The following is a 14,250-nucleotide window of genomic DNA, read 5'->3' on the forward strand; positions in this document are numbered from 1 at the left end:
CGGGACAACCCGCGGGGCGGGGGGGCGGCGGGCCCGGCCTTACCGAGCCCCGCCAGCGCCGCCGCCTCGCTGTGCTGCGCGGGTCCGGCGCCACCCGCCTGTCCCACTCACCGGCGCGGCGTCCCGGTGCGGGGTCAGGGTCCCGGTGCGGGGTCGCGGTCCCGGTGCGGGGGTTCCGGTGCGCGGTCCGACGCTCGGGGACGCTCCGCTCGCTCCGCGCTGTCAGAGGCGCCGCGGCCGCCGGGAGGGAGGGCGGGAGCGGCGCGGCCGCCGCGGCGCTGCGCATGCGCGGCCGGGGGCGGGGACCGCCGCCCGCCGCCATCTTGGGCGGCCGAGGCGCCGGGTGCGTGTCCCGGCGTGCCGCGCGCGCCTCCCGGCGTGCCCTGCGCGCCGCCCGCCTGAGGGGCGGCCCGGGAGCACCGGGAGTAGCGGGAATAGCGGGAGCTTTCCGGGCACACACCGGCAGCTCCGGGCACAGCCCGCCGGCCACGAAGGCCAGGCACACCGGGCGCATCAGCAGTGGCGCCGGGCACGCCGGGTGTCGCCGAGCACCGGGAAGACGAGGCACCGCGGGTACCCCACACCGGCCCTGGCCTCCCGCAGGCACCGGGCTCTGTGGTGCTTTCCGAGTGTCCCTCCCCAGGAATCCCTTCCCGGGACAGCTGTGTTTTAGTGAGTGTCTCTTAGCTCTGGGTCACGGGCGCTGAGAGAAGCGCTCGGATCCTTTGTGTCCGTCAGCTCCGTGTGACCGGGGCTCGGGGGCTCCCCCGCGCACCTCCAGTGCCCCTTCACAGGGGCCGTTTCAGTACAGAAACACTCGCACTTTACCCTGGGAGCCGAATCTTCGCAGTATCTACAAACCCCACTTGGTTAAATCTCAAGATGGCCTTTGTTTGGCATCTCAAAATGGTAGTTGCTGGTGGTAAACTGAGGCACAGACCATGCTGCCTTAGCCCGTGCGCTCACAGGAGGTGACGCAGCAGAGTGGCACTGCCTGTCCCAGCTCCTGTGTGGCCAGCACAGCCTCACGGAACTCTGCCCAGCAGAGTTCTCCATCCGTTTGTAGTTCTCCCGCTGTCAGGGGCAGCAGTGCTTGCCCAGGAGCTCCTCAGAGCCCAGCACGGTGAGCCCCCAGCTGCAGAGCCCAGGCAGGGACCCTGCTGCTGGCCCGGAATGCCAGAGCCCTGCCGGCCAGCGACAGTGACACTGACCACAGCCACCTCCAGCGCTGGCAGCACTGCAGAGAGGGGGGCCACGCAGCTCTCTGAAATGCTGACCCAAGGGAAGAGGTAATTCCGTGTGGAAAATCATCCAGATAGCAAAAACTGAAAGAAGCTAAAAGGGACACTGAAAATTTCATAATCAAAAGCTGTACAGCCCTGTCTGTTACTCCTGTGAGCAGCAGTGGAGATGACTGATGTACAGTTACCTAATGGATCTCTGTGTTTGTACCCAGAGCACCTGAGGGTGCTGCTGTCACCTTGCCTGTGCTGGGCCTTGGCCCCTCGCTTGCTCTTGTTTGTTTTAAACAGCAGTTTACAAGACAGGGCTGTGCAAACCCCCTGCACCACACAGGCACTCATCAGGGTTATTTCATACACAAGAAACAGGGGACTGAAATGTAGGGGAAGACTTTCAAATGGTTGCCCAAATTACCTTGGATTTACTTCCATCTACTTGCAAAGTAGACAGAACTGTTTTGACAGCCTCAAAATTCTAATATTTCAAGTATTTTGGGGTGCGTATTCAAGTGATGATTAGCATCTACCTGACAAATTAAATCGGGTTCGCAGGGATTAATGAATTTCCCAGAGATTGTTAGGACACTGGTATTTTATTCTCCTTTTGCAGCTGGCCTTCCTTGCAATATCATTGCTTGATACTAGAGTGGAAAGAAGTCCCAGCTGCCAGCACGGCTGAACGGTGAGGAGTCTCAGAGCCCATTTTCCTTGATCATTTCCTTGATTGCCACCATGCACCTTGACAATAGCAAACACGGACCCTGCGCCTCAGTGGGGACTGGCAGATCCAAATTGCACAGCTCCTTCTGATCTCAACCCCAGTTTTTCCCTCAGAATATTCCTAAAGGTAGTGCTTGCAGCTTGCACAGCTCTGCTGCAGCGTGAGCCAGGCTCCTTCAGGGGAGGTTTGTGCCATCTGGGGTGGCACACACAGCAGTAGCTACTACAGCTGGGATTGTGATTCCCAACGTTCCATCAGCCCGTGCCACACGCTTCCTGCTGAACACGGAAGCTGGGTTCATTGATAATTCATGTGTTGCCTCTGAATGAAAGTTGTCATTAATATTCTCCACGTGTCCATATTTGTGTAGCACAGCACCTGCAGTGACTGTACTGCTGCAGCCAGCTCATGTACACATTGCACGTCCTGACCTACAAAAGATGTGAGCTGTTACAGCACAGAGCTCTGGAAGGGAAAGAGTTGTGTGAAAATGCCTCCTCAGATTTGAACTGAAAGATCAGTGCAGGTTTAGGTCGGAACTGAATTCCAGTGACACAAATACTGTCATTACAAGGTGCCTAAGCACATACCAAAGGAAATTGACTTGTAGCCATGTCTTGCAATTCAATTTAATGAGTCAATGGGCATGTCTACCTGTGTCATTAACCCTGTCACTGGGATAAATCACAAGAAATGAGCATTTTTTTTTCTTCTTTTTGTTCACTAGTGAATAGTGACTTCTCTGTGGCTCAAGCAAGACTCTAAAACTGCAAGTTTCCACTTTATTGTTCTTATAGATGCAAAAGTTTCAGAAATCCCACTCCCAGTACTCGTGTGGCCTTTCCTCTACATTATAAACATAAGGAAGAGAGCAATCTGTAATGTGTCCTGCTCTACGTGACATTCTAAATAGCATTAAAAAGAAGATAAACAAATCCTGTCTCTGAGGTTCCTGTGTGAGGAACCTTGGCCCTGTGCAAAGTCTTCCCTTGTTGCAGTAAAATTTTTCACTGAAGTGAGCCCCTTTTCTAATTTAGTCTGAAGGAAATGAAAATTAAATTTTCAGCAGGTGTTCCTGTTTTACTGCTAGAAGTGGCCATGCCTGTTTTCATTCCGTTTTGTGTCTCACCTGGCCTGCTGATCACATAGAGCTTATGAAGAGTTTTTGCTGCTTTTGATGATGATGTGTTTCTGTATCTCGATTCAATAGTCTTTGATAGTCCAATGCTATTCTGGTGACACTGCTGTCACATGGTTCCTTCTTTAAACTCACATGTTAGTTCTGTTCCTAGAGCCAAAGGGTGAAAGTCCAGGTACAAGCAGCATTTCAGGCACTTATCAGTTCTGTTTCCACTGGTGTCCCCTGCCAGGCCCTTATCCAAACCTGAGTGCTCAGCCTGGAGGTGCGGCGTTCCCTGGCTCCCATGCTAGTCCTGGGTTATCTGCTGGTTCCTCTGTGTTTTTGTGAGGCTGTAGTTGGTGTCTGCCTGGCCTCACATTCACCTTCTCTGTCCCCATACAGTGAGTGGGATGTTAAAAATATCCTTTTTCTGGGAGACTGTGAAAGCAAGTGTTGCCTATAATAACCTTGTTAAGGTTTTTAACATAGGAGTTTTAATTGCAGGTATTTATTGTCAAACAAGAAGATGTTTTCTCTTCCCAGAATTTTAAAATTTATGAGAATGATATTATTCAAGGATAAATATGCTTACTTAAAAACTTTTATTCAATAGTTTTAGTGGATTATTTCTTATATCTTCAACATGTTTTTCAGGGTTATAGTGAAGGCCAGTAACATACACATCCCAGTTAAAATGATGGTGAAGTAGTGCAGGGATAATAAAGCATCCACCTTTTAATCTAATTGGGGCATGCAGTTTTGCCTGCAAAAGCTGCACATAGTTCTCATACTAAAGCTGCAGCTGAACATGCAGCTCAGTCATCACAGGCTCCTGTAGCTAGCCAGGATGGTTTGTGCATTAGTACCTGATTCGTGTAGAAAGCTGCTGCAAAGGTTCGTGCAGGTGTTTGGGATGGGATGCATCGCTCTGGCTCTCCCAGATGTGCTGCACAGCTGCAGTTCAGCTGCAGTCAGCAGTTTGATGGGCTCTAGCACAAGCCTTGCTGTACCTCAGCATCCCGTGTCCACTCAAGCTTGCTCTTTCAATTCTGCTTTTACGGCACAAATCCGTTCATGATACTGTAAAACACCGGACAAGTGTGGCCTCTGCTCCGTGGGTGCTGCAGCATTCCAGACACAACTTTATGGGACAAGATATTTATCCAATCCGTGAATACTGGAGAAAGAGGTTATTCATGATGTGATTCCTTTATCGGGAATTGGGAGGAGTCCCGCGGGGGCTGTGCTGGGGCTGTGCCGAGGGAGCGCTTGCCGCGCCGTGGGGGTCGGGGCACAGCCTGTGTCACTGCAGCCTGAGCAATGCAGGGAGTCTGCTCAGTACCTACGGGGAAGATGGCTTTTAACCTTACAGTAAACATCTTATAAACACAGTGTAATCCTGAGCACAAATACTTCCTCGTACAGCAAAATGAGCGCCCTTTTCCTAACGTACCACCTGCTTAGCTGACAAGCCTGCACCAGCTTTAATAAACTGACAGTATATCCCCCCATTAAAAATGACAACACTTTACAACAAATAGAGCTATTCAGAAATGTAAATGCCATACCGATCCTTTATTTTTTACATTTTAGAGTATTTGTTATTACCAGAAAATGAAAATTGTCTATCAGATTTCTCAGCAACATCATGAATATTACTGGTCTAACCAGAGGACTGAGGTGTTGAAATAGATATGTGCTGAGAGCCCCATCAGCTTTAAAGAGCTAGTCCAGGTTTCTTTCCAACAGGACAGAATATTGCAGCTTCCCTACAAGGAGGAGGTAGGTGGCTCAAATGCTGTGTGATTCACGGCCATAAGAATGCACCACCACCAGCCCATGCATGGATACTCACACGCCCTGATCAAATTATATGTTTGACACATTCTTAAACTGAACCTTTCTGCAAGCAATTACACACATTAGTGATGCTGTGATTCAGTGTGGTGCTGGCTGATGATGAAACACTGCAGGGCTGCTCCTCATGGCACATGGCACCAGGAAACAGGAGCCTTAACTTGCCTTTTGACCACTGGCTTCCCTCTGGAGAACAGCTGTAATGAATATTATCTTAAATGGTTGTGAAAGGACAGCTTCGAGACATCCCCTGTTGCAGTAGGTATTTTCTAGCAAATGTACTGAAAATTGTAAATGGAAGAAAAAGACCTGAGACTGAAAACTTTTGTCAGAGAGCAAAGACACAGACACAGTGTGGGACAGAGCTGGCTGTGGCTCTGGGGGCTGCAGCCACTGCCCCTGAAGTGCAGCTTCAGGAGCTCTAAGGGACAGAGGCAGTGAAAGGGTTTGTTCAGTGGTACATGAACAGGAACACTGCTGCAGTCAATCCCTTCTGGGTGCAACTGTAAGTCCCAAGAGGGAGGGGAAGGGAAGGAAGAAGGAATATCTGTCCATTTTTGGAAAAGTTACAAATTCTTAACAGTGATACACTGTGATATCCTGTGCTTTGTCCTCTCAGGAACTCCTCTTCTTTGGGGCAAATAATTTCATGTCTCTTGAATACTTGTTAAAACATTTCCAATGCCAGCATTATTCATTCATGTTTATGAAGTCTGTTTATATTCGTGCTTCAGTAAATGTCACTGTAAAAGTAATATTATCAAGTATTGGAAAAAAATCTTTTCCCAAACCAGTGGTAAAGCTCTTGGTGACTGTGATGGAATTAATCATCCAACCAGTCTGCAATGCTTATAGAGAACAGTGGCTATGTCTCCACACTCTGCTGGCTGAAAAGCTCTCTCAGACATTTAGTGTACTTTTGTTATTTGTTCTAAGCATCATTTAGTGCCCTCTGTGACTTATTATGTTCATATATATATATATAAAAATTAGAAAAAGATACAGTTGAGGATGTGGCATTTTTGGCCAGGTTAAAAAATGCACTTAATTAAAATTACTTCAGAAAGGATCAATTGTCCCTGACTCTCCACTGGATTTTCTGTATTCATTCCAAATAGGAAATTCTAAACAAATTTCATTAAACTAATGTGTATTACCTAAAAAATTGATAAAAGACTGAGTTCTGTGGTTTTAAGAGCTCTCTATAAAAAAGGGAATAGAACTTTACCTCAAGGTAAAAAATCAGCATCCAACCGTGACATAAGGGTTTGCAGGCAGGACTTCCACTGGTTCCAGTTAGAGCTGCACTGTAAGGAGATTGTAGTTATGTAATAGAATGTTTCAGTGAATCGTTTCATAGCTCAATAAATTTTCTATGCCTGGGAGAGACGTGGGGAAAGTGGGCTCTGAACATGGCAGTACATGATTTTCACAGTGTTGACCCTTTATTTTACACCAGTACTCCCTCTGACTGAGCCAGGAGTGATCCACAGCTCTAACTAGGAACAAGATGTCAGACTTGAGTTGTAAAAATTACAGTTGTGAGGTTCAGTTTGTTCTCATTGTGATCCATGGTGAGATCCTTGGTTAGAAGTGGTGTTAATAAATAATGACAATCTGTATGTGGAATTTAGAAGGATTTCTAATTGAGAGTGATTTACTAATTCTTAAAAACATAGGGATGAACTCCTCTTTGCTTCATTTAGAGTCCCAGTAGATTTCCATTTGGCCTGGAGAGTTTTTTCTGTCCCCGTTTTCAGGCTTCATTGCGTTATCTGTATTCACTGCTTTATCTCCTATGGCATCTTCTTCATTATTAAGCAGGGTCTGAGAAGGAGAGATTGGATTAGAACAATTTTGTCATCTTATGGCACAAGACAATACAACGTATCTCCTAACATTTTTAACATACTGATAAAGCAGATTTTTTGATTTGAACTGTGTCTAACACATCTGATCTGTACAGTCTTCCAATATGTTTTATTTGCAGAGCTACTCTGTGATTTTTCAAAAACCTACCAACCAACCAATTTTTCTCTTTTAAGTACTCATGGAGGAAGATGTAACTCAGCCAGGGATGCTGACCTGTCCATAAAAATGGAGAACTGCATAAATATGGAGCTTGAGTTTGCAAAGTTGTTTCTTCCCATAGCAACATTTCCTAGGATTCTTTTTTCTCAAGACTTAGAGTTAATCAGCCTGATGGTACATAACACAGCTGAAAGAAATACCCTTTGTTTTCTTTTCGGTTGCCAATGTAACCATAATTTAAAAAAACAAACCAAACAACAAAACCAAACCAGACAGTGTTGGGAAGGGTGACTGATTGACAGTGTGCCAGAATAATGGAGTTAGGTAAGGCTGTTAGAAAGCAATTGAATTATGGTGAAACAGTAATTACTACAATGGATGTCTGGCCTGTAAAATTTTCAGCTGTAATACCTCAACAGACAGTTCTGAAAAATTTGCCTTTGTGCCACCTGCACATCTGTAGGAACAGGCATGTCCACTGCTGGTGAATGCCAGGGGTGGAGCTCGGTTCTGGAGCGCTTGTGTGTGCAGTTCCTGTAGATCACAGAGCTTCTGTTACAGGAGCAGCAAGAAGTTAGGTGAAGAGTCACTGTAGTGAGTTGAAAAAGTAAATTATGAGGAATAAAAATGGACTTGTTTGGGGAAAACTCCATCTCCGACCTTGTCTGTCTGCTCAGGAGACCTTCACCTTTTATTTTCAGGTGAACAGAGCTGGGCTCTGTTTGCCAGCAGAGCTTTCAGAAGCATTCTTTGAATGCAGAGAGATACCTGTAGGCAATTTCAGCAGCACAGCTTTTATTTTAATTTTCTTGACTGAAGAAGACCAAGCACTGCAAAAGGGGGTGATTGCATTTTAATAACCAAGAAATCAAGTGAGTTTCAAATGGCTAAGAACAAATTCTCTGGGGAAAATAAACCAAAAGCATTTCCACTGTCAGCCTGAGAGATCAGCCTTCAAAGTGCGTGACCTGCCAGGTTCTGGGTTCACCATTAGGTACTTTGTACAAACCGCCTTTTTAAATTCAGGGTGGTTTTCCCACAAGGGACTCTTTCCATGCTCCGAGTTAATTATGTTTCTCTCCTCTCAAGTTTCTTTACTACCTAGAATTTTAAGCTAATGTAGTCTATTTTAGGTTTTTAAAAGTGCTCAGTGCTATGAGATCTGTGTCATCATCTAAAAAAGGATTTCTTAAAATCTGAATACAGGGAAGTAGAGGACAGCTAGGGATCATCCTAGTTCTCACAGAACATCGTATCTTTGGGCTGGCTAGAATAGTTGTTCTCAAGTAGTCCTGCTATGCAAAATGTGTACATTTTAATGAGGTGAGTTAATCCCTGTGTTCTAGGAACAACTTTGATAGTATTATCTGTCATTACTTACAAAACTGTATGAATTAGAGTGCACAGAGCTATTCTGGGGCTGCCAGACCAGTTAAGGAAAACCAGTGTTTTACAGGACACTAAAACTGAGTTGCTTACAAGCACTCGGCTCCAGCTGGGGTCAATATCAGCAGGGGCTGCTGTACAGAGAGAGGGCACATCCTCTCCTAAGGTAGTCCCAGATGCTGAGGTTTTGCAATAAATCCCTTGCCCCACAGCTTCCACCAGCCTTGTTTTTAGCTGAAAGTCTTCAAAGCCTGTTAGCAAACAGCAACAAGTAATCTACTGACACCTAAGATGGGGAGAGTAAAACACCAGCAGTGCTAAATGTCACACTTGGAAATGGCAGTCATACATGTTCAGCAGCCCATTACCCCCTGAATATTAAAAAATAATGTGAGTCCTTGCTGGGGGGATGCATCAGCAGTCAGAAGATGGAAAGCACTGAGCTCAGAGAGAGCAGAGCCCGCTGAATGTGTGGGCAGGAGCCAGTGCCAGTGAGCTGTTACCTAATAACTTGGTAATTCAAGCTCGGATACAGAGGGAGCACAAGGGAGCCTCTTGTAGCTCGACCTGAAACTGAAAATCAACTAAAATGACTCAATTTTTTCTTTTTTTAATATGAGCTGTTCAGTGTTTATGTGAGCTCTGAGACATAAGGGGGAGCAAAGTGGAGCTGAGCATGTCTGTGAAGCCAGAATGGACAAGTGGGGTCAAATAAGCAAGCAGGAACCTTTCTGGTGTCAGCCTTGAAGAGTGAGGGCTCTGTAGTCCAGCAGTGGCAGGCCACTGTCCCCAGGAGCAGGTACCAAGGTGCATGGAAGGTGCTGGAAATGCAGGGAGGTCAGCAGGTGCACTAAGAGCCAGGTGCACGGCAATGCCTTTTGTTCCCGTGTCCCAAGGGAGCCCTGGAGTGACCTGAGGGACACCTGCAGTGGTGACTGCAGAGGGGAGTGATGCTGCTCTGTGGGAAGAGGCTTCTGGAGGACAGGGAGGTTCCTTCAGTGCCTGGTGGTGGCTGTGGTTTGTCACGTGTGTTCCTGACTCACCCATAAATTTGGGTGAAGATTGTCAGTGATTTGATTGGTAGGGGCTCACCAGGTAAAGGGCAGTGAAGGCTGCTCAGGGGTGGTCAGAGATGATGCTCAAGCTGGTAAGGGCTCCCTAAAAAGCAGTAACTTTCCTGAAATCTTCTCCAGCATGGATGCAGGAAAATCAGTTGTCCAGCTGAAAAAAGGCTAAAAATAATGTGAAGACAGAAACTTGATTAGTTTAACATTCATGCTTGCCTCAATATCTAAAATGCTTTCCTCCACCTTCTATAAGCTTATGGAAAGCACCCCCTGAATTCACTTGGAGCAGGTCCTTCAAGGTGCAAATGAATCTTTGTTTAAAGAAGGAGGTAACACCAATGAATACAGCTGGCTCCAGCCAGTGGACACATTTCTGTGCAAAGATTTGATTAGTGAAGTACTTTCTTTTCAGATCATTTGTAATGGATGTAAGAGCTTGACATTAGCTACTTACTGTAGCCCCAGACCAGCTTGAAACCACTGTAGAACCTCCTTGTGGTACGTTGGAAGTGGAGAAGAAAATGTGAGGACTTGTAGCAAGTCCTTTAAGATCCTGTAGTAACATTAATTTTCATGGAATTTGGGTTGTTTTACTGAGTGACACAAACAGCACTCTACATTAGTACTGATTTATTTTTGTGCACTTTGTTCTTTCATTCAAGACAATTTCATTTTGTGCACTTTGTTCAAGACAATTTTCAATTGTCTTGTTTCTTCTGGAGTAATTTACATATATGAAAAATGAATGTAAAAAAAATTAAATCAAAATTGTGTCCTTTCTCACTATGATTTTGCTAGTGCTAATAATAGAAAAGGGTGCAAAGCAAGGGGAGAATCTTGCCTTCAGGCATGAGTCTGATTTCACTGCATTTTTGTTCAGTTCATTGTTGTGATGTTATTCTTAATTTATCGGTATTTTTACTAATTAGAAAAATACTCAACAAACTGTGCCATTATAAAAATTGTTGTGCAGCTCAACAGCTAATACACATTTTAATCTGGAGTGTTGAGAAGCAACACAGGATAGAGTGGGGGGAGGGAACTTGGAATAATTCAAAGAAATTGGAGAGAGGGCAAGTAGCTAATTTTATTCCCATTTATCAATTAAGGCAGGATTCTGTTTACCCATCGTGGCAGACAGAGGGAAGGAAAGAGAGGAGTGTCATGAGTTGGGTGTTGGCTGTGAGCACACCGGCTGTGGTGGGAGAGGTGAGCACAGCGGAAGAGAGAAGCTGCTGTTGGTATTCACCATCAAGGAGCGCCTGAGGGGCAGCGATGGGCTCGGCAGGGGCTGCAGCCCCCCCAGCAGCCAGGTGGCCTGTTCCCCACTGGGATCGTGAGCTCGGAGCCAGACAGGGTGCCAGGTGGCCACATCCACCACTCAGCATCCAATTAACAGTGACACTGGTCTGGAGCCAAGCGAGTGTGACAGGGACGGGGAGCATCGCCACACCACCAGCCCGGCCCTACGGCAGCGCCTGCTCCTTCCATTCCTCTAGAAACCTTGGGCTTCTCGGGACTTTGCTTTGAGTGGTTTGGGTTGGTTGGTTTTGGGGTGGTTTTTAAGCAGCAAAGCTGTCTGAATCTTTTGGATATCTGTGTTATTATTTTCTGGCACTTTCTCCATGGCTCAGAGCACAGCTGTCCTGTGCTGTGAGCAGTGAGTCTGTGCACACAAGAGAGCAGCTACCCAGGTCATTTAACTTTCAAACTGCATTGGAGTACTGATCCAATTTAGGGGATGTTAGCCCGTGGCTGCCACTGGGATTGTGGCACAGGTGGAACACCCCTGATTATACCTGAATTACTTGGCAAGAATGCTCCACTTAGTTCTCATCAAGAATTTTAGAGATAAGGACAGTTTTCAAATTCTGCTTTTCACACTGATTCAACATTCAGTGAAGGCAATTGCCCTTTAAACGTTTCTCACCTCAGTGGATTATGCAAGATGCTCTTCATTATTTACACGTTATTTGATGGGTCTGCTTTTCCCACTCTTTACATCTGTCACAAATTTTCCATAGCTTGAAATGAAAGTATAAAATTCAAAGTTCATTGTGCTTATGTGGGCATAATAATGGAGTTTCTGAGAAAGCTTTGAAAGACAATCAGGATTTGGGGATGGAATGGCCCAGTGAGGTTGTTGTTTGAATGTTGCTGTTTGTCCACACTAGTGGCTCTCTGCAGGCAGTGCGCGTGGCCTCTTCTCAAGCTTTACTGGTCTGCCATAGGAGCAAAGCCAAAAATTTTTGAAGTCTTTTCCACTCCCTAGAAACCATATTGAGACATGTAAGTAGAGAAAATTTGTCAGTTTTATTCATATGTTGTGAATACATAGAGGTCTTCCATTTGTAGCATCTTGCATAGGTACTAGGGTATTATAAAAATAAAGGTAAGGGGAGTATTTTAAAATTTATCTCTCTTTAAGCTCCTCATGGGCTGAAAATAGCATTCCACCTTTAGGCTGGCAGTTAGGGCAAGATAAACATTTCAGAATCAGGCAAATGGACTGTCTGAAAGTGAGATAATAGTTTATGGGAATGGAGATATTTATAGCCTGCAGGATGCAGTGGTTGACAGCCCCGTGACTCACGGTCAGCGCGGGCAAGGTGCTCCCAGGGGAGAGGCCTGGCCAGCACCTCAGAGCTGTCGCTGCAGTGGCACTCGTGACAAACACAGAACCATGGCAGGGGCTGCTGGTTCTGCCTGGGCAGCTGCTAATAGTGACGTTTAAAACTCACTGGCCAGGTATCAGATTGGTCACATCTCACTGATTTGCTGTATGTCAGTACAAGCATATGCACATGAGACAGTCAGCAACGTCAAGCAGAGTGTTTAAAAGAGAGGGTGACGTCTGCTTTGGCAGATGGAATACAAAATACCAGTGCTTGTTCCAAGTTCTCAAATACTCTATTTGTTAAATCATATAATACTTCTCTGTGTTAGGCTTCTCAGTGATGAGGCAGGAATAGCAGTTTTGATCCATAACTCCTTAAAGCCAATGAAATATCCCAGCATTTTTGGATGAAGGGGACAGTAACTGATGTACCGTGATCCTGAGCTGACTCGGAGTGGCCCTGTGACCTTGTGTTAGCCCCTCTCACCAGTTTCCATGGCAAAACGGAGCTAACGGTGCTCAATTATCCACTTTATCTACTAAATAGGGTTAAGGCTGGGGACGTTTCGACCATTTAATTACTCTTTGTAATGAGCTCTGAAGAGAAGTGACTAGGAGCCGGTGGTGGTGGAGTAAATCTCACAGCTGCTGGCTAAACGGTGTGGGTAGGGTGGGAGGCCGGGCAGCAGCAGATGCCGATGCTGCCCGGCCCCGCGGGCTCTGCGGTGCCGGTGCCGGTCCCGGCAGAGCCCCCGCGGTGCCGGTGCCGACGGAGCCCCGCGGTGCCGGTGCCGACGGAGCCCCGCTGTGCCGCGGCTCCCGGCGCCGCTCCCCGAGCGCTGCGCTCCGGCCATGCCCGGCGCGATGCCGAGCGCCTTGCATCATCCGCCCGCCTCCCCCTCTGTCCGCCGCCGCTGCGATAGTCACAATTCCGCTGGGAGGAGTGTGTCCGTGGCATTTCTGCCCGTTGGATCCCTCGCAGGCCGTCCCACGGAGGTGGGGTTTCTGCCGTGCTTACGTGTCTGTGTTTTAAATCAGGCTCTCCTTGTGTAGCTGCCCTGCACACGGGGCTGCAGGGGGAGGCAGCTTGAGGCTCCTCAGCCACCCGGGCCCAGAGCGCCCCTGCCCGCCCCGGTGCCCCTCTGCCCCTCCTCGGCACACCGGCCCTTCGGGAGGGAGGGAGGGAGAGCTTCTCAAGGGAACTGGAGAGCAAAACTGGGAGGGAGAACAGGCTGTGTGAGACCAAGGTTTTGGTTATCAGTGGCGGGACAGGTGGCCTTTAGCAGGCACGGCGATCCCCGCCTGACCCTGCGCGCCGTCCCCTGCCCACCGAGGAGCCCCACGGTGTGCACCGGCTCTGCCTTGAGCGGGGCCTGGTGGTGCCCAGTCAGAGGGAAAAGACAGAGAAATCAGTGGTCAGCTCCAAATATTTCAAAACTGAAATTCTAGGTAGGGCCTTCCCCAGATAATGTTTTTCCATTTTAATTAATTCTTCAATTTCTATTGGTGTTTTTACCAGCATCATCAGGCTTTACAGTATTACATTTGGGGTTTTTTTCAGGATGTTGGAGAACAACTTGTGAAAGAACGAAACCCAAATTATATTCTCTTCAAAGATATTATCACTTTGTCATTAATGTAATATGGGGCTTGTTTATCAGTGACCTCACATTCTTCAGCACCAGTTGAGAACCTGCTGAAGGACCAGACAGTTGGAATGACTGTCTTTAATTGAGCTGTCATCAAGTCAGCTGCCATCCTAGGGGTCATGGGATCAGGTACATGACACCACATAGTTTTGTGGGGATTTTTACCACAAGAGGATGAGAGTCTTCTCCCGGTTCAAATAACCTCTCTCTCTCCTGGTGATCCCAAATTGTGCAGTGGGCAGGCCCTTGGATGGGCAATAGCAAGGATTTTGCAAGACACATGAAGGGTTAAACTCTTTGCTTTGATTGCAGGTAGCTTTCACTACAGCACTGCTAGATTCATGCTAATTTCGGTGTACAGTAGGTGTTAACCTCAGTGTATTTCTAATTTCAGCTTTCCTTGCTCCAGTCCCTCTGCTGCCCCCCTTGAGCCTCACGCCCGCTGCCTGATGGCCGTGCCTGGCAGTGTGCTCAGAAAGAGCTGATGAAACACAGAGAGCCCCTGCCAGACCCGTGAACAGTGTTGCCCCAAGGAAACAAAAATTGCCTGTCTATTTTACA

General features: G+C 47.2%; 1 protein-coding gene and 1 long non-coding RNA gene across 2 annotated transcripts in view; one reads left to right on the plus strand and one right to left on the minus strand.

The window, feature by feature from the left end:
* The window catches only part of PAFAH1B1 (platelet activating factor acetylhydrolase 1b regulatory subunit 1), a 24,692-nt gene extending 24,435 nt beyond the window's left edge, over positions 1-257 (minus strand). Inside the window, exon 1 of the mRNA XM_041425262.1 lies at positions 112-257. The gene's annotated coding sequence lies outside the window, so the exon portion shown is untranslated. The remainder of the gene's footprint in view (positions 1-111) is intronic.
* A 121-nt stretch (positions 258-378) lies between these two features.
* On the plus strand, positions 379-13,773 carry LOC121347070. Its single transcript, XR_005954165.1, has 3 exons — positions 379-672; positions 1,852-1,923; positions 13,602-13,773. It is a non-coding gene; the product is annotated as an uncharacterized LOC121347070 (long non-coding RNA).
* The last annotated feature ends 477 nt before the right edge of the window (positions 13,774-14,250 follow it).

The sequence above is a fragment of the Onychostruthus taczanowskii genome, unplaced genomic scaffold (genome assembly GCF_017590055.1).
Source record: "Onychostruthus taczanowskii isolate IOZ18803 unplaced genomic scaffold, ASM1759005v1 scaffold89, whole genome shotgun sequence".
In the NCBI taxonomy this organism is placed as follows: domain Eukaryota; kingdom Metazoa; phylum Chordata; class Aves; order Passeriformes; family Passeridae; genus Onychostruthus; species Onychostruthus taczanowskii.